We start from the raw sequence: 20,928 nt of genomic DNA on the forward strand, positions 1-20,928 counted from the left end.
TTGAGAGGGGTGAGAAGGGAGAGAGGGAGAGAGAGAAAAACAGACAGCTGCAGTACTTACTTTAATGCAAGTAAGCTTCCTCCCCAACGTGCACTACCACCCGGTCCCATGATGTTACTTTTCTCAGTGCCTGCTTTGGTTGATATATAACTTAAAAGTAGAGAGAGTAAAGTGTCTTACCTACCTTATCTGGGAAATTCTGAAATGACATTTCTGTCACTGCAAGCTGTGTTCTTGGTCTACCATCCAAAAACTATATATTCTTTCTTTTTAAAATCATTTTATTTATATTTTGGTAAGACAAATAAATTGAAAAGGCAGGAAAGATGGAGGGGGGGAGGGAGAGGGAGAGAGAGAAGGAGAAAGAGGGAGAGAGAGAAGGAGAAAGAGAGAGAGAGAGTGAGAGAGAGAGAGAGAGAAAGACACCTACAGCACTGTTTCACTATTCATGATGCTTTTCACCTGCAGATGGGAAGACCAGGGACTTGAACCAGGGTCCTGGTGCATTGTAATGTGTGCACTTAACTGATTGTGCCACCACCTTTCCCCTCCAATATATATTTTCATTAGCCTTTTATACATTCAAAAAATTGTGTGACCTATATATGCTACCACTTACATTCATAAATGTAAGATACTCACAATCAGGATGGGGGAGAGAAATGTGTATATTGACAAGAATAATTTGGTAAGATAAAGGTCAATCAAATTGGACCAAAAGACTATGAAGGAATTGCAAGAGTGACTAATTTAACTGGGAGAAATACGAAAAACTTTTTATTTATTTATTTTTACAGAAGAGGGTTAAGGGTTATGGGGGGGGGAGTCAATCAATGACACAAACACAAGGAACAGCATTAACATTTCAGGGAACTGCAAGCATTGTCCTGTTGCTAGAGTGTAAGTGAGAAGTAAAGACATAATAAAAGCCAGATTCCAAAGAACTATTTGCTAAACTGACAAGTTTTATTTTGATCCTACAGGCAGTGGGTAAGACATGGTAGCAGTTTAAGTAGAGAGATGATAAGATCAGGGTGACATTTTAAAAATAGTCATGCATAATAATGTCATGCTTAATAATGGGGATGCTTTATGAGAAGAAGTACATAGGGGATTTCATAGCTGTGCAGATACCACTGAGTGTGCTTAAAAAATCTAGAGAGTTACAACCTAACCAACACAACGATTACCTCAACATGCTTCACTTCAGACTGTGTCCAGAGACTTCACGTGTGTAGTGACAACCCTTCAGCTTCATTACTTGGGTGAGACCTTTCCTTTCGTAGTATACTCTAATTCCATCTCAGGTGGTTCACTTTCTAACAAAGTCCCAAAACCTAGATATACACCAGTTTCTGTGAGAGAGAGCATATGTTCACACATATCTGTAAACTACTGCAAAATATATACCTGAAAGCAGAAGTACACTAGAGTTTGCAGTGAGTACCCCCCTAACATTTCCTCTCCACTATTCCAAGCTTTGGGTCCATGATTGCTCAACAATTTGTTTGGCTTTGCATGTTAACTCTCTTTTCAGTCACCAGGTTCCAGATGTCATCAGGATGCCGGCCAGGCTTCCCTAGACTGAAGACCCCACCAATGTGTCCTGGAGCTCAGCTTCCCCAAAGACCCACCCTACTAGGGAAAGAGAGAGGCAGACTGGGAGTATGGACCAACCAGTCAATGCCCATGTTCAGTGGAGAAGCAATTACAGAAGCCAGACCTTCTACCTTCTGCAACCCACAATGACCCTGGGTCCATGCTCCCAGAGGGATAGAGAATGGGAAAGCTATCAGGGGAGGGGGTGGGATATGGAGATTGGGTGGTGGGAATTGTGTGGAATTGTACCCCTCCTAACCTATGGTTTTGTTAATCCTTTCTTAAAGAAAAAAGAAAAAAAAAATCTAGAGAGTGCAATCCGCAAGCCATCAAGGTTATATGATATAGCTTACTTGGATCACTATCATCTATGCAGTCATTATTGATCAAAATATCATTAGGTGACACATGACTGCAAAAATGTTCTATAATTGTAAGAAAAATTCAGCTATGTAATAACTGCCACGTGTGCTTAACCCGCTGTACTACCGCCTGGCCCCATATGTAACTGTAAGGCATATATAATATAATAAAATGAAGGTAGATCTGGTTTTGAGATAAAGAAGGATTTTTTTTTTCACCCACCCCTAAAGAAAGATTTCTAAGCATAAAAACAAGGAGGAGAGACCACAAGATGGAGACTGCTCACCTAGTAGAGCATCAGCATTGATGTATTTGGGGCCAAGGCTCAAATCCTGGTACCACATGGAAACACCTGGGGGAAACTCTGGTGCTATGGTGTCTCTTTCTCTTTGCGTGTCTGAAATAAAAAAAAAAAGTGGTTCAGGATAAGTGGAATTACGTATGAATGGGGCCCTGAAATCAATCTCTCTCCCTCACCCCTACCTCTCTCTCTCTCTCTCACATACACACACACACACACACATACACATACACACACACACACACACACACACACAGACACACACACACACACACACACACACACACACACCAAGAAAGTCATGTAGTCAGTGCAATGAGTACCACCTCAACATGTTTCATTTCAGACTGTGTCCAGAGATTTCAGGAATGGAATGTCAACCCTTCAGCCTCATTGCTCAGGTGAGACCTTTCCTTTCAGAGGATTCTCTAATTCCATTCCAGGTGGTTCACTTCCTAACAAAGTCCCAAAACCTAGATATAGACCAGGTCCCATAAGATAGAGCATATGTTTATATGTATCTATAAACTAGGGCAAAATATATACCTGAAAGCAAAAGTACACAATAGTTTGCAGTGAGTCAGTATAAAGTTCCTAATGAAGTAGTATTTAATTAGATTTAGATACCCTCCTCACCTACTTCCTATTATACTTCCCTCATTCACTCCCAAGCTATCCTTATCAAAGCAAGGACTGCAAAAACTGAATAAGGGCAAGAGACTGGCACACTTTAATGATGACTCTTTAGTCACTATCAGGCCACCCCATCAGCTGAGGCTCAAGATGGGGAGCCCTGAGATTCCCAAACAGACATGATGGGCCTAGACCTCGAATAAATCCCTCTCTCCATTGTTACTGGTCATCTCTATCAGGAACAACACAATAGACCCCGTTGTGCCCCCCCCATAGGACCTTGCCCTCAACTTGGATCAACAATGGTAGACAGTGTTCCATCCTCCAAAGAGAGGCTGAACAACATTCTCTATGTTTCACCTGAGGAAGATGGGTCCTGATATTGGGACAGCTTGGAACATTCCTACTCATGACCAGAGAATGTGAGCTCAGATCTACAGGGATGCAGAGGTCACATAAGCTCCTAAGCTGAATATGGGGCCCCAGACCAAATCAAATTGATGGGGTTTATAGTCAACAATATCTATATACCTTTCCCATATTAGGGAGCTACTCTCCTCCCTGATCCAGCTTTCTGTCCCTTTTCCAGCCATAACATCACCTCCCCAGACAATAACTTGGATCCACCTGCATATCAGATTTCAGGCTCAGGAAAAAAAAAAAAAAACTAGTATAGCCACAGGCCCTTTGTAATATAACTAAAATATGGCTACTAGCTATCTAAAAAACAGAGATCCCCCCAACTCTTCATCTTCACTATTCCAGCCTTTAGGTTCATGATTAGTTAACAATTTGTTTGGCTTTATATGTTAACTCTCTTTTCAGCCACCAGGTTCCAGATGCTAGCAGGATGCAACTAGACTTCCCTGGACAGACAACCCCACCAATGTGCCTTGGAGCTCTGCTTCCCCAGAGCCCTTCCCAACTAGGGAAAGAGAAATACAGGCTGGGAGTATGGATCAACCTGTAAATGCCCATGTTCAGCGGGGAAGCAATTACAGAAGCTAGACCTTCCACCTTCTACATCCCACAGTGATGTTGGGTCCATACTCCCAGAGGGTTAAAGAATAGGAAAGCTATCAGGGGAGGGGATGGGATAGAGTTCTGGTGGTGGGAATTGTGTGGAGTTGTACCCCTCTTATCCTATGGTTTTGTCAGTGTTTCATTTTTATAAATAAAATAAATAATAATAATAATAAGTCATGCAGTTAAGGAAACCACAAAGTGCTGAGCATAGCTGCCTTCCAAGGAGGTCACAAAAAAAAACTGTAGATAAAAAGCATGGTGGTCGAGAAGATGGCGGACTGAGAAGTCGCTGACAGCGAGCGCTCTGACGGCATCGTCGGCAACGGTAGGATTTTCTGCCTTTAGCAGGCCAGTTAATAATGGGTGACACCAAAAAGTGAGTACAATTTAATTTGGGTTAAGAATTAGAGTAAAGGTGACACGGACTAGCGGGGCTCCAGAATTCCCAGGGCGCCGGGCAAGGCGAGTGCGCCAGGCATTGTCCTCCGCCCGCCCAGGAAGGCGGCTCCTCCGCCGGTTGCAGAGCGTGGTGGGCAGAGGAACCAGAGAGAGCACTTTAGCTCGGGGGCTTTCTCTTGGGAGTCTGCAGGGTCCACCACGGTCCTGAGAGCAGATCCAAAGATTTCTTGAGTATAGCTCTCATTGGATCAAAGGATTTGGAGCTAGTTTTCATTTTTGAGAAATCCTTTAAAAAAGTCTGGAGGGAGGGGTTCCCCGGAAGATGGCGGACTGAGAAGCGGCTAGCCTTTGAGCTCTGGACACATCTCCTGTAAACAATAGGATTTTCTGCCTTTAGCAGGCCAGCCAATAAGGGGCCATAGCGGTCATACCAAGGATGTGTCTATAACTTAATTTGGGTTAAGAATTAGAATAGGGGAAAAAATTCTTTTTTCTTCCTTTTAATTTTCAAGCATACATCCTTCCCGCCGCCCCCCCCCCCCCCATAAGCAGTGCCTGGGACCAGCTACTAGCAGGATACCCCATACCACCAAACAGGGTGTGTTTTTTTTTTTTTTTAAACTCACTGATACACATTTGGGAAGTTCCTCGCACTGCCCTTTAATTACAACCCTTCTTCTTATCTTCTCCCTTTTCTCTCTCTTATCTCTCTCTATCTCTTTTTTTTATTTTTTTTTTTATCTTGTCATACACTTCTTTCTTCTTTGCCTTTCTGAATTTGTGAATTACTTTGGGGAAGAAATCTGACCCAGAGTGGACTCTCTATGTGTGTATCTCTGCTCTAGTTCCCTTTACACTCTTGTTACCCCTAGAATATACACTGGATAGTAGATTTGCATAACTGTCTATTCTTGCTATCCTCTCTTTCTTTTCTCTTTCTTCACTGGGATTTGGTTACTATTTTTTCACGGACTGGAGAAATTTTTTGGCTAACTGGTAATGATTAAACTCCTTCAATACTTACTTCAGTTGCTACTGTAATTCCGGAGGTTGGTGAGTGCAATTGTCATAAAGGTATTTAGTACAGTGTTACTTGTGCTCAAATCACAACAACTGAGGAACAACAGAGCATTAAAAAAAAAGAGAGAGAGAGAAACACATAAAAAAAAAAAAATGGGTAGATTAAAAACAAATAAAACTGCTACCCCAATGAATGAAGACAAGAGCCCAGAAGAAACCACAAATCAGTCAGAAGTAACCATAGATAAGAAAAGTATGCAAGCAATAATAAACTTATTAATCACAGAAATGAAAACAACATTGGAGGAAAGGAATGGCAGTATTAGGGAAACAACAGTTGAGACCCCCAAGGAAAATACTGATTATCTTGAGACAATTAGAGAACTGAAAGCTGAAATAGCTGTAATGAAGAAAGAAGCTGAGGCAAGGGAAAGCAGACTAACAGAAGCAGAAAACAGAATTAGTCAGACAGAGGATGAGTTAGAGAAAACTAAGAAAGAGGTGAAAGAGCTTAAAAAGAGATTGAGAGACACTGAAAACAACAACAGAGACATATGGGATGATCTCAAAAGAAGTAACATTCGTATAATTGGCCTGCCAGAGGAAGAAAGAGAGGAAGGGGAAGCAAACATTCTAGAGGAAATAATACAAGAAAATTTCCCAGACCTGAATAACAGAAAGGATATCAAGGTGCAAGAGGCCCAGAGAGTACCAAACAGAATCAACCCAGACCTGAAAACACCAAGACACATCATAGTCACAATGAGAAGAAGTAAGGATAAAGAAAGGATCCTAAAGGCTGCAAGAGAGAAACAAAAAGTCACATACAGGGGAAAACCCATAAGACTTTCTGCAGATTTCTCAACTCAAACTCTAAAAGCCAGAAGGGAGTGGCAAGATATCTATCGAGCCCTGAATGAAAAAGGGTTTCAACCAAGGATAATATATCCTGCTAGACTTTCATTCAAGCTAGATGGAGGGATCAAAACCTTCTTAGACAAACAACAGTTAAAGGAGGCAACTATCACCAAGCCGGCCCTGAAAGAGGTATTAAAAGACCTCTTATAAACAAGAACATCACTATAATACTTGTAATATATCAGAGTAAACAAATAGTTTTTTAGAACAATGGCACTACAATACATTAAATCCATAATATCAATAAATGTCAATGGCTTAAACTCACCCATCAAAAGGCACAGGGTGGGGGGATGGATCAGAAAACATAACCCAACCATATGCTGCTTGCAAGAATCCCATCTGTCACAACAAGATAAACACAGACTTAAAGTGAAAGGATGGAAAACTATCATACAGGCTAACGGTCCACAAAAAAGGGCAGGAACAGCCATTCTCATCTCAGACACGATAGATTTTAAATTAAATAAAGTAATAAAAGATAGGCAAGGACATTACATAATGATTAGAGGATCAATCAGCCAAGAAGACTTAACAATTATTAACATCTATGCACCCAACGAGGGACCATCTAAATACATTAAACACCTATTGAAAGAATTTCAAAAATACATCAATAGTAATACAATAATAGTGGGAGACTTCAATACCCCACTCTCACACTTAGACAGATCAACAAAGCAGAGAACCAATAAAGATACAAGAGAATTGAATGAAGAGATTGACACACTAGACCTCTTGGACATTTTCAGACTCCTCCACCCCAAAAAACTGGAATACACCTTCTTTTCAAATCCACACAACACATACTCAAGGATAGACCACATGTTAGGCCACAAAGACAGCATCAATAAATTCAAGAGCATTGAAATCATCCCAAGTATCTTCTCAGACCACAGTGGAGTAAAACTAACTTTTAACAACAAATGGAAAATTATTAAAAGACATAGAATTTGGAAACTAAACAACATGCTCCTTAAGAACCACTGGGTCAGAGACTCACGCAAACAGGAAATTCAAATGTTCCTGGAAACTAATGAAAATGAAGACACAACCTATCAAAATATTTGGGACACAACGAAAGCAGTACTGAGAGGGAAACTTATAGCTATACAATCACATATTAAACACCAAGAAGAAGCCCAAATGAACGACCTTACTACACACCTCAAGGACTTAGAGGAAGAGGAACAAAGGAACCCTAAAGCAACCAGAAGGACAGAAATCACTAAAGTTAGAGCAGAAATAAACAACATCGAAAATAAAAGAACCATACAAAAGATCAATGAAGCCAAATGTTGGATCTTTGAAAGATTAAACAAAATTGACAAACCCCTAGCCAGACTCACCAAACAAAAAAGAGAGAAGACTCAAATTAATAGAATTGTAAACAATGCAGGAGATATCACAACTGACACCACAGAAATCCAGAGAATTCTGCGAAACTTCTATAAAGAACTATATGCCACCAAGCTAGAGAATCTGGAAGAAATGGAACAATTCCTAGAAACCTATGCACTTCCAAAACTGAACCAAGAATAACTACAAAATCTAAATGCACCAATCACAGACAAAGAAATTGAAACCGTCATTAAGAATCTCCCCAACAACAAAACTCCTGGACCAGATGGCTTCACAAATGAATTCTACAAAACTTTCAGGAAACAGTTAATACCCATACTTCTTAAGCTATTCCATAAGATTGAAGAAACAGGAATACTCCCTTCCACCTTTTATGAAGCCAACATCACCCTGACACCAAAAGCTGATAGGGACAGAACAAAAAAGGAAAACTACAGACCAATATCTCTGATGAACATAGATGCCAAAATATTAAACAAGATCTTGGCCAACCGGATACAGCAACACATCAAAAAGATTGTTCATCATGACCAAGTGGGATTCATCCCAGGAATGCAAGGCTGGTTCAACATCTGTAAATCAATCAATGTCATTCATCACATCAATAAAAGCAAAGCCAAAAACCACATGATTATCTCAATAGATGCAGAGAAAGCCTTTGACAAAATCCAACACCCATTCATGCTCAAAACTCTACAGAAAATGGGAATAGATGGGAAATTCCTCAAGATAGTGGAGTCTATATATAGCAAACCTACAGCCAACATCATACTCAATGGACAGAAGCTGAAAGCATTCCCCCTCAGATCGGGGACTAGACAGGGCTGACCACTGTCACCGTTACTCTTCAACATAGTATTGGAAGTTCTTGCCATAGCAATCAGGCAAGAGAAAGAAATCAAAGGGATACAGATTGGAAGGGAAGAAGTCAAGCTCTCACTATTTGCAGATGATATGATAGTATACATAGAAAGACCTAAAGAATCCAGTAGAAAATTACTGGAAGTTGTTAGGCAATATAGCAAGGTATCAGGCTACAAAATCAATGTACAAAAATCAGTGGCATTTCTTTATGCAAACACTAAATCTGAAGAAGAAGACATCCAGAAATCACTCCCATTTACTGTTTCAGCAAAATCAATCAAATACCTAGGAATAAAGTTGACCAAAGAAGTGAAAGACTTGTATACTGAAAAGTATGAGTCGCTACTCAAGGAGATAGAAACTGATACCAAGAAATGGAAAGATATCCCATGCTCATGGATTGGAAGAATAAATATCATCAAAATGAATATTCTCCCCAGAGCCATATACAAATTTAATGCAATACCCATCAAAGTTCCACCAGGCTTCTTTAAGAGAATAGAACAAACACTACAATCATTTATCTGGAACCTGAAAACACCTAGAATTGCCAAAACCATCTTAAGGAAAAGAAACAGAAATGGAGGCATCACACTCCCAGACCTTAAACTATATTATAAAGCCATCATCATCAAAACAGCATGGTACTGGAACAAAAATAGGCATACAGACCAGTGGAACAGAATTGAAAGGCCAGAAGCAAATCCCAACACCTATGGGCATCTAATCTTTGATAAGGGGGCCCAAAGGATTAAATGGAAAAAGGAGGCTCTCTTTAATAAATGGTGCTGGGAAAACTGGGTTGAAACATGCAGAAGAATGAAATTGAACCACTTAATCTCACCAGAAACAAAAATCAACTCCCAATGGATCAAAGACCTAGATGTCAGACCAGAAACAATCAAATACTTAGAGGAAAACATTGGTAAAACACTTTCCCACATACACCTCAAGGACATCTTTGATGAATCAAACCCAATTGCAAGGAAGACCAAAGCAGAAACAAACCAATGGGACTACATCAAACTGAAAAGCTTCTGCACATCCAAAGAAACTATTAAACAGAGAGACCCCTCACAGAATGGGAGAAGATCTTCACATGCCAGACATCAGACAAGAAACTAATCACCAAAATATATAAAGAGCTCAGCAAACTTAGCCGCAAAAAAGCAAATGACCCCATCCAAAAATGGGCAGAGGAAATGAACAAAACATTCACCACAGAGGAGATCCAAAAGGCTAACAAACATATGAAAAACTGCTCTAGGTCACTGATTATCAGAGAAATGCAAATCAAGACAACACTAAGATACCACCTCACTCCTGTAAGAATGGCATACATCAAAAAGGACAGCAGCAACAAATGCTGGAGAGGATGTGGGGACAGAGGAACCCTTTTACATTGATGGTGGGAATGTAAATTGGTACAGCCTCTGTGGAGAGCAGTCTAGAAAACTCTCAGAAGGCTAGACATGGACCTTCCATATGACCCAATAATTCCTCTCCTGGGGTTATACCCCAAGGACTCCATAACACCCAACCAAAAAGAGGTGTGTACTCCTATGTTCATAGCAGCACAATTCATAATAGCTAAAACCTGGAAGCAACCCAGGTGCCCAACACCAGATGAGTGGCTGAGAAAGCTGTGGTATATATACACAATGGAATACTATGCAGCTATCAAGAACAATGAACCCACCTTCTCTGACCCATCTTGGACAGAGCTAGAAGGAATTATGTTAAGTGAACTAAGTCAGAAAGATAAAGATGAGTATGGGATGATCCCACTCATCAACAGAAGCTGACTAAGAAGATATGAAAGGGAAACTAAAAGCAGGACCTGATCAAATTGTAAGTAGGGCACCAAAGTAAAAACCCAGTGGTGAGGGGTAGGCATGTAGCTTCCTGGGCCAGTGGGGGGTGGGAGTGGGCGGGAGGGATGGGTCACAGTCCTTTGGTGGTGGGAATGGTGTTTATGTGCACTCCTAGCAAAATGTAGACATATAAATCAGTAGCTAATTAATATGAGAGGGGGAAATCAATTGTATGTCTCAAAGTTTCTCAAAAGACAAACTGAATCTTTTTAATATATAGGCTATGTATTTGATATGCGGACTCTCTCAAAAGCCTAGACCAAGTAGATTAGAAGCTTCCAATAGCACAGCTATATACAAGATACTGGGTACTGTCCAGCAAACCATAACAAAGGGACTTTTCAAAGTTAACCCAATTAACAAATAATGTGATGATAATATTAACTATTGATTGTCTTTTTGAACCCTAAGACAGCAGGAACCTCACATCTTCACTATAGAGCCCCTATTTTCCCCAGTCCTGGAACCCTTGGATAGGGCCCACTTTCCCGTATGCATCTCCCAATCCAAACCAAATAACATTGCATCTGCCGATCACAACCTAAGCAGAGCAACGATTGCTACCTCAACATGCTTCACCTCAGAATGTATCCAGAGACTTCATGTGTGGAATGACAACCCTCCAGCTTCATTACTCGGGTGAGACCTTTCCTTTAATAGTACACTCTAATTTCATCTCAGGTGGCTCACTTTCCAACAAAGTCCCATAACCTAGATATACACCAGTTTCTGTGAGAGAGAGCTTATGTGCACACGTATCCATAAACTACTGCAAAATATATACCTGAAAGCAGGACTACACTAGAGTTTGCAGTGAGTACCTCCCTAACACTTCCTCTCCACTATTCCAAGCTTGGGATCCATGATTGCTCAACAAATTGTTTGGCTTCATATGTTGACTCTCTTTTCAATCACCAGGTTCCAGATGCCACCAGGATGCTGGCTAGGCTTCCCTGGATTGAAGACCCCACCAATGTGTCCTGGAGCTCAGCTTCCCCAGAGTCACACCCTACTAGGGAAAGAGAGAGGCAGACTGGGGGTATGGACCAACCAGTCAACACCCATGTTCAGCGGGGAAGCAATTACAGAAGCCAGACCTTCTACCTTCTGCAACCCTCAACGACCCTGGGTCCATGCTCCCAGAGGGATAGAGAATGGGAAAGCTACCATGGGAGGGGGTGGGTTATGGGGATTGGGTGTTGGGAATTGTGTGGAGTTGTACCCCTCCTACCTTATGCTTTTGTTCACTAATCCTTTCTTAAATAAAAAATTAAAAAAAAAAACTGTAGACCAGATTAAAGTATCAAATATCTATGCTTGAAAGCAACAAACAAACTTGAAAGTCAGGTGACATGACAAGAAAAGTATGTGCCACATATGACAAAAATGCCAACATATTAAAAAAAAGGTAGATACATTTCCATTACAAATAGGCAAAGGACCTGAAAAAATAATTCACAAAAGCACTGTAAGTGGCAAACATTTCAGTGGTAATAAAGAAGAAAAATTAAGTATATACACTTTTCTGGTAGGAGTAGTATTTCAGTGAACTTGTGTGGGGACATGGCAGGTCGAGCAGGGTTGGTACCCCAATCATCTCTCTGAGACCAGTAGTTCACCCAAAAAGCCTCCCTGCCCCTCCTCCCTTGGCTCAGATGGCCTTGTTGACAGCATTCTGCACCTGGCCCGAGGGTGAAAGCTGTTAACTGAAACTGCTGCACAGACTATAGTTAGGTTTCCATTTCCCACAGGCAAAAGGATGTGGAGATTCCCCAAGTCACAAATAGCTTCACAGACTATAGTTAGGTTTCCATTTCCCAGAGGCAAAAGGGTGTGGAGATTCCCAAGGCACAAATAGATTAACTATTGAGTTTGCATCAGCCTTTGCCTCAACCAGTTCCTGGTAAGACTGCAAATTCCCTGTCCCCAGCTTGTTCCCACTTCATGATATGGACCTTTAAAATGATTGGCCCAAGCAACTCTTCTCTGCCTGCTTACTCAAGTATAAGAATACCCCCATGAAACCCAATAAATGCACTATCCTCTGCCATAGTGTCCAGAGTCTTCACTCTGCATGCTCACCCCCACTGTAGCCTGTTTTTCTCCTCCTCTTCGACACTTAGTGGCCAACAGAGTGGTGGGTGTGGGATGGACAAGGCTGGCCTTCCAGAGCTTGCCCTGCAAACTTGTCCCAGTTGATGAGATAAAACTCTTTTAATAGAATGATAAAATATAAATATAACAGGATTAATAGAATTATAAAAGTATCACTTTTTTTCTTTTTTTATTAGTGCTTTAATAATGTTTGACAAGATTATGGGATAAGAGGGGTACAATTCCATACAACTCCCAATACCAGAGGTCCATATCCCACCCCCTCCATTGGAAGCTCCCTTTTCTTTTTCCCTTTGGGAGCATGGACCAAAAATCTTTATGGGATGCAGAAGGTTGGAGATCTGGCTTTTATAATTGCTTCTCTGCTGGACATGGGCATTGATAGGTTGATGTATATACCCCATATACATTTATATCTTTCTATCTTGTTTCTATCTTCTGTTTCTATCTTTCCTGAGTAGGGCAGAGCTTTGGAGAGTGGGGTTCTAGGACACATTGGTGAGGTCATCTCCCCAGGGACGTCAGGTTGGTATCATGGCAGCATCTGCAACTTGGTGGCTAAAAAGCATTAAGATACAAAGAAAAACAAATTTTAATAATCAGGAACATAAAGGTAAGAATGTAGCAGGTAAGATTTGGGGGCTTCATGTTGGAAGAAAATAGAAAGTCTATTTTAGGTATTTTCCAAGGGGCGGATGACTTCAAGGGTCCTTGCGCTTCATGCCATGTGTGCTTAACCTGCTGGGCTGTAGCCCAGGTCCCCTTGTCTAGACCTTTTAAGGTACTTCCTTCGGAGCAGTTCCTCAGTGTAGGAATGCCATGCTGGAGAGTATTAATTTATTCTTCCATGCAACTCGAACAACCAGAGTTCTGTATCCCATCCCCTCCATTGGAAGGTTTCCTATTCTTTCTCCCTCTGGGAGTATAGACCAAAGATTTTTATGGGGTGCAGAAGGTGGAAGGTCTGGCTTCTGTAATTGCTTCTCAGCTGGACATGGGCATTGATAGGTCAATCCATACCCCCAGTCTATATCTTTCCCTAGTGGGACCTTTCCTAGCTCATAATATTCCTTAGTCACATTTTACGTGGCACACTTCATAACAAAGTTACAGAACCTAGATATAGACCAGGTCCCAAGGGATAGGGCATATGTTCACATGTATCCATAAGTTAGGGAAAATATATATACCTTAAAGTAAAAGTGAGCAATAGTCGGCAGTGAGTAGATTTAGACTCAATAAGTGCAGCAAGCAAGTAGAAAGACCTAATACATACAATTAAAGGAGGGTCGGGCAGTGGATTAAACACACATGACACTAAGTGCAAGGACCTGCCCAAGGATTCCGATTGGAGCCCAGGGCCCCTCACCTGCAGGGGGGTCACTTTATAAGCTGTGAAACAGGTCTGCAGGTGTATATCTTTCTCTCCCCCTTTGCCTTCCCCTCTCTTGATTTCTATCTGTCCTATGCAATAGCAGCAGTGGCAAGAATAACAACAACAACAAGGGCATTATTGCCATCATTGTAATCCAGAGGTCAATCTTAACATTCCTAATTCGATAAGATGACATAGTGATGGATTAAGAACAGCAGGTAAAGCTCACATGGTGCTAAGTCCCAGGGCCAGCATAAGGATCCCAGTTCCAGCCCCTGGCTCCCCACCTGCAAGAGGGTTGCTTCACAACCCATGAAGCAGGTCTGCAGGTGTCTATCTTTCTCTCCCCCTCTGTCTTCCCCTCCTCTCTTGATTTCTCTCTGTCCTATGAAACAATAACAGCAATGGCAAAAATGACGACAACAACAAGGGCAACAAAATGGGGAAAATGGCCTCCAGGAGCAGTGGATTCTAGTGTAGGTACCTAGTCCCTGCAATAACCCTGGAGTCAAAAAAAAAATGACATAGTAACATAAGATGGCCAGCCCCCTAATGTGATTCAATGAGAAGTAACATCAGGTCAGGAGACAGCTCACTAACTAGAGCACATACTTAACCATATTCGAGGAAGTATTATACAAGAAACTTCACTAGCAGTAGAGCTGTGCTATGGTATCTCCTCTCTGTCTCTTTCTTCCTCTCATATTTTTATTTTTTATCTTTGTTTATTGGATAGAGACAGAAATAAATTGAGAGGGGTAGGAGAGATAGAGAGGGAGAGACATAGAGAGACACTCAAAACCCTGTATCACCACTTGTGAAGCTTTCGCCCTGCAGATGGGACTGGAGGGCTTGAACCTGGGTTCATGCATATTGTAATATGTGCACTCAAACAGGTCTACTATCACCAGGCCCATCTTTCTTCTTCTCTATGATTCACCCTCTACCTAGAAAGAAGAAAAGCAAACCAAAAAGTCCACTTAGCAGTGGAACTGTATGGGATCTAAGCTCCAATGAAGGGCTAGGGGTAGGAATGGGGGTGGGAACAAAGAAAGAATATCAATTTTGAAAAAAAAAATACAAGAGATACAGAGGATTAATATATACAATACTATAAGAAAACTACCAGATTGATCCTTAAATAATGAAACCGTCTGCAGGCAACTGGCTTAGTCTCTTCAGTAAATCAGAGCATAAAAAAAAAAACAACAAACACTAATATAGCTACAGACCCTTTGAAATATAACTATAATGTTATACAAAAAAACAAAACAAAAAACCCAGTAGGTGATGTTATATAATTCCTTTTGGGGGGGGATTTATGGAAATATTTGATGACAATGCAGTAAGTTTATATGTAGAGTTTAATTATAATGAGATTAGTGTTATCTTTGTTTGGATAAATGTTCTGAATTTTTCAAATCTTCTCCAATAAATAGATATTCATCAACCAGAGAAATAGCTCTTCTGGTAGCACATACATTTGTGTGCCTGAGACTCCAGGTTTAGTCTTTGGTACTGCGTGTGTTAGACTGATGATCTGCCTTTTCTCTCTTTCATTCATCTAAAACTCTGTCTCTCTTGCGTGACTTAGATAATTTAAAATAAACATGTTAATAGATATTATTATGCAATTAAATAAAAACACATGTATTTTTATCCCAAAACAAGAAGAAAAAATCCAGATAAGAAAGTTGATATGGTGCAGTGTGGAGGATGGGGAAGCGATGGTGTAAAGACCTAACTATGTAAAAGTACATGCTATTTTCACAAAAATAATTTATAGTTCTGAAAAAGTATTATTTATAAGTACATGTGTGAAATATAATAGCTGTCTCTTTACTATCTTTCTCTTGCATCTTTTAGTATCTTCTACTCAATGTTTATTTTTATTTTTTATTAGTGATTTAATGATGACTTACAGCTGGGGTTATACATCAACCTGCCAATGCCCATGTCCAGCAGAGAAGCAATTACAGAAGCCATACATCCAACCTTATGCACCCCATAGACATCTTTGGTCCATATTCCTAGAGGGATAAAGAATAGGGAAGCTTCCAATTCAAATGATGGAATATGGCACTCTGGTGGTGGGAATTGTATGGAATTGTACCCCTCTTATCCCACAATCTTGTGGACCGTTATTTTTAACTTTTTTTTAAATTTTATTTTAAAAAGGAGACATTAACAAAACCGTAGGATAAGAGGGGTACAACTCCACACAGTTCCCACCACCAGATCTCCGTATCCCATCCCCTCCTCTGATAGCTTTCCTATTCTTTATCCCTCTGAGAGCATGGACCCAAGATCATTGTGGGATGCAGAAAGTGGAAGCTCTGGCTTCTGTAATTGCTTCCCCGCTGAACATGGGCATTGATAGGTCGATCCATACTCCCAATCTGCCTCTCTCTTTCCCTAGTGGGGAAGGGCTCTGGGTAAACAGAGCTCCAGGACACATTGGTGGGGTTGTCTGTCCAGGGAAGTCTAGTTGCATCCTGCTAGCATCTGGAACCTGGTGGCTGAAAAGAGAGTTAATATACAAAGCCAAACAAATTGTTGAACAATCATGGACCTAAAGGCTGAGATAGTGCAGATGAAGTGTTGGGGGTGGGGGTCCTCCATTTTGTAGATAGCTAGTAGGCATATTTTAGTTATATTTCAAAGGGTCTGTAGCTATACTAGTGTTTGTTTTTTTTTCCTCTGAGTCTGAAATCTGATATGCAGGTGGATCCAAGTTATTGTCTGGGGAGGTGATGTTATGGCTGGAAAAGGGCTAGAAAGCTGGATCAGGGAAGAGAGTAGCTCCCTAATATGGGGAGGGACTATAAATATTGTTGACTGTAAACCCCATCAATTTGATTTGGTCTGGGGCCCCATATTCAGCTTAGGAGCTTATGTGACCTCTGCATCCCTGTAGATCTGAGCTCACATTCTCTGGTCATGAGTAGGAATGTTCCAAGCTGTCCCAATATCAGGACCCATCTTCCTCAGGTGAAACATAGAGAATGTTGTTCAGCCTCTCTTTGGAGGATGGAACACTCTCTACCATTGTTGATCCAAGTTGAGGGCAAGGTCCTATGCGGGGGGCACAACGGGGTCTATTTTGTTGTTCCTGATAGAGATGACCAGTAACAATGGAGAGAGGGGCTTATTCGAAGTCTAGGCCCATCATGTCTGTTTGGGAATCTCAGGGCTCCCCATCTTGAGCCTCAGCTGATGGGGTGGCCTGATAGTGACTAAAGAGTCATCATTAAAGTATGCCAGTCTCTTGCCCTTATTCAGCTTTTGCAGTCCTTGCTTTGATAAGGTTAGCTATGGAGTGAGTGAGAACTGTAATAGGAAGTAGGTGAGGAGGGTATCTAAATCTAATTAGATACTATTTCATTAGGAACTTTATACCGACTCACTGCAGACTATTGTTTACTTTTACTTTCAGGTATATTTTTTGCCCTAGTTTATGGATACATGTGAACATATGCTCTATCTCAGGGGACCTGGTCTATATCTAGGTTTTGGGACTTAGTTAGGAAGTGAACCACCTGGAATGGAATTAGAGAACCCTCTGAAGGAAAGGTCTCACCCGAGTAATGAAGCTGAAGGGTTGTCATTCCACACCTGAAGTCTCTGGACAGTCTGAAGTGAAGCATGCTGAGGTGGTACTCATTGAGTTGATTAGGTTGGGATTGGTGGATGCAATATTATTTGGTATGAATTGAGAGAAGCATGCAGGAAAGTGTGCCCCACCTAAAGGACTGGGGGAAATAGAGGCTCTGTAGTAGAAATGTGAGTTTCCTGCTGTCTTAGGCTTCAAGAAGACAATAGTTATTGTTATAATCGCATTATTTGTTAACTGGGTTAACTTTGAAAAATCCCTTTGTTAGGATTTGCTGTATAAGTGGACCATTATTAAACCACTAATAGTAATTTTAAAAAGTTGAAAAATAAGGAAACACAAAGCAGAACTTGGACTGGGTTTGACGTATTTCACCAAAGTAATGGACTCTGGGGTGGTAGGGGATGGTTCAGGTCCTGGAACATGATGGCAGAGGAGGACCTAGAGGTGGTTGAATTGCTTTGTGGAAAACTGAGAAATGTTACACATGTATAAACTACTGTATTTCACTGTTGACTATAAACCAATATTTATACTATTGACTATAAACCATTAATTAAACCATTTACAATAAAGAAAAATAAATAATGATTTACAATGTTATAAGATAACAGGGGCATAATTCCATACAATTCCTACCAATAGAGTTTTGTATCTCATCTCCTCCATTGGAAACTTTCCCTGTTCTTTATCACTCTGGAAGTATGTACTAAAATTCTTTTTGGGTGTAAAAGTTGGAAGGTCTGACTTCAGTAATTGCTTCTCTGCTGGGCATGGGCATTAACAGGTCAATCCATACTCCCAGCCTATTTATATATTTCCGTCCTGGTGCAGGGCTCTGGAAAGGTGAGACTTTGTGACACATTGGTGAAGTTGCCTGTCCAGAGAAGTCAGGTTGGAATCATAGTATCATCTGCAACTTAGTGGCTGAAAGGTGGTAAGATATAAAGCAGGACAAATAGTTTAATAGATAAGAACCAAAAGGTAGGAATAGAGGAGATCAAATTAAGGGTCTTCATGTAGAAAGAAGCTAGAAAGTCTATTTCATGTATGTTCGATGGGGCCATAATTTAGTAGTTTTTGCCTGAGCTTGTTAGCTACCATGCAGGTGTACAAAAGTATTGTCTGGGTAGATGGTGTCAGAGTTGAGAACAGGATTAGAAAGCTGGATAAGGACAGAGAGTAGCTCCCACACTTGAAGAAAGTATATAAATACCATGAACTTTTTACCCTATCAATTTGACCTAGGGTTTTAGTGGGATATAAGTTAACCGTAAGTTTTACTGCACTTTACCTGTTTGATGATTATAATAGAGGTTGTGATAGGGGACAAATAGGAGGTAGAGAAGAGGGTGTCTAGGCCTAAGTAGTAAATATTTTATTAGACACTTTATGGTGTATTCTTTATGTCTTTCTTCTTGCTTACTGAGCTTATTAATTTTGAGTCTAATCACAGCAGAGTATTAAGCACTTTTACTTTGAGTCATACAGCTTCCCCTATTTTATGGATACATGTGTACATGTACCCTGTCTCCTAGGTATTGGCCTATACCTAGCACCTGTATCTTTGGTAGGGAATGTGCAATTTGAAATGGAACTATGTAGTCCCATGTGTCTCACCAGATTATTGGAGTTAGAAATTTGACATCTCAGGCTTGGCACTTCTGGATACAGACCAAAGTGAAATGTCGCATGGTGGCACAGGTTGCATTGACTTAGTTGAGGTCAGCAGAGGCAGTATCACAGGGTAGGTTATCAAGAGGAGAAGCAAAGTCCTAGAGGCTCCAGCACTGGGAAAAATGCAGATTTTAAAGAGAATGAGGAAGGTTTCTTGCTGTCTTAGAATTTAAGAAAGCAATAGATAATTATTAATATAACCAAGTTATTTAGGAGCTTGGTTTACTTTGAAAATTCCATGTTTAGGTTCACTGTATTATACTTGACCTCACCATGAGTTATGTCATTTAATACTATCTACAAATAACTATACCTTAGATACTGATAATACCAACTGATTCTGATCTACCTGGCATAAGAATATAGATAACATAGTATTTGGGAGAAAAAACTGTTATTTTTAGAAATGCTTTAAGTAAGCCCAGTTTCATAATTCAACCAGTTTACAAATTTGGAACATTAAAAGCTTAGACTAAAGGAACATATACTCAGAACTGAAATCTAGGCATTTAAAGAACTTGTGACATTCTATCTATTATCCTCCTTATATATTGAATAAATAGTGATTTATAAGGTTATAAGTCAATAGGAGTAGAGATTAACACCATCCCCAACACCAAAGGTCTGTGTCCCTACACCTAGCTTCCTATGTTGGATTTGAAAATCTACTCTTGCCCCAGAGTCTTTTATTTTAGTGTAATACTGCAAACCCAGTCCAAGTTCTGCTTTGTATTTTCCTATCTGTTCTACTTTCTTAAATTTTGTTTATGAATGGAATCATCCCATAATTATTCTTCTCTTTTCGGCTTATCTCACTTTTTTCTTTTTAATTTTTTTATTATCTTTATTTATTTGACAGAGAGAGCCAGAAATCAAGAGGAGTGGAAGGTAGAGAGGGAGAGAGACACCTGAAGCACCCACCATCAGTCCTCCTGCAGGTGGGGACTGGGTACTTAAAGCTGGGCCCTGGGGCAGGGTGGTGGTGCACCTGGTTGAGTGCACATATCACTATGTGCTAGGACCTGGGTTCGAGCCCCTAGTCTGCACCTGTAGGGGGAAAGCTTTGTGAGTGCTGAAGCAGTGTTGCAGGTGTCTCTCTGCCTCCCTCCCTTTCACCCCCTTCCCTCTCAATTTCTGGCTGTCTCTATTTAATAAATAATAATAATAAGAAGAAGAAGAAGAAGAGGAAGAAAACTTTAAAAACCCTGGGTCTATGTGCATTGTAAGATATGTGCTCAACCAGATGTACCACCTGTCCCCCTGGCTTATGTCACTTAACGCAATTCCTTTAAACAGCATACAAGATGGGGTGAAGAAGGTGAATTCATTATTCTTAACAGTTGAACAGCTGAGTAGTATTCCACTGTGTATATTTTCTCAGCCACTTATCTGTTGTTGGATATGTAGGATTTTTCCAGGTTTTGGCTATTATAAATTGTGCTTCTATGAACATAGGTATACACAGATCCTTGTGGATGGGTGACTTTTGTGGACATATCCCCAGAATAGGAATTGCTGGGTCATAGAATAGGACCATTTCTAGCCTTCTGAGGGTTCTCCAGACTGCTCTTCACAGGGGTTGGTCCAATTTCCATTCCCAGCAGCAGTTCAGGAGGGTTCTTTTCCCTTCATAACCTCTCCAGCATTTGTTGTTGCTATCATTTCTGATATATGACATTCTCACCCTCTTTATTTGCATTTCTCTGATTGTCATTGACTTGGAGCAGTTTTTGTTAAGTTTGTATACAACTTTTTTTTTTTAAAATAAGACCATGTTCTCTAAACCATT

The sequence above is a fragment of the Erinaceus europaeus genome, chromosome 9 (assembly GCF_950295315.1).
Source record: "Erinaceus europaeus chromosome 9, mEriEur2.1, whole genome shotgun sequence".
Classification (NCBI taxonomy): Eukaryota; Metazoa; Chordata; class Mammalia; order Eulipotyphla; family Erinaceidae; genus Erinaceus; species Erinaceus europaeus.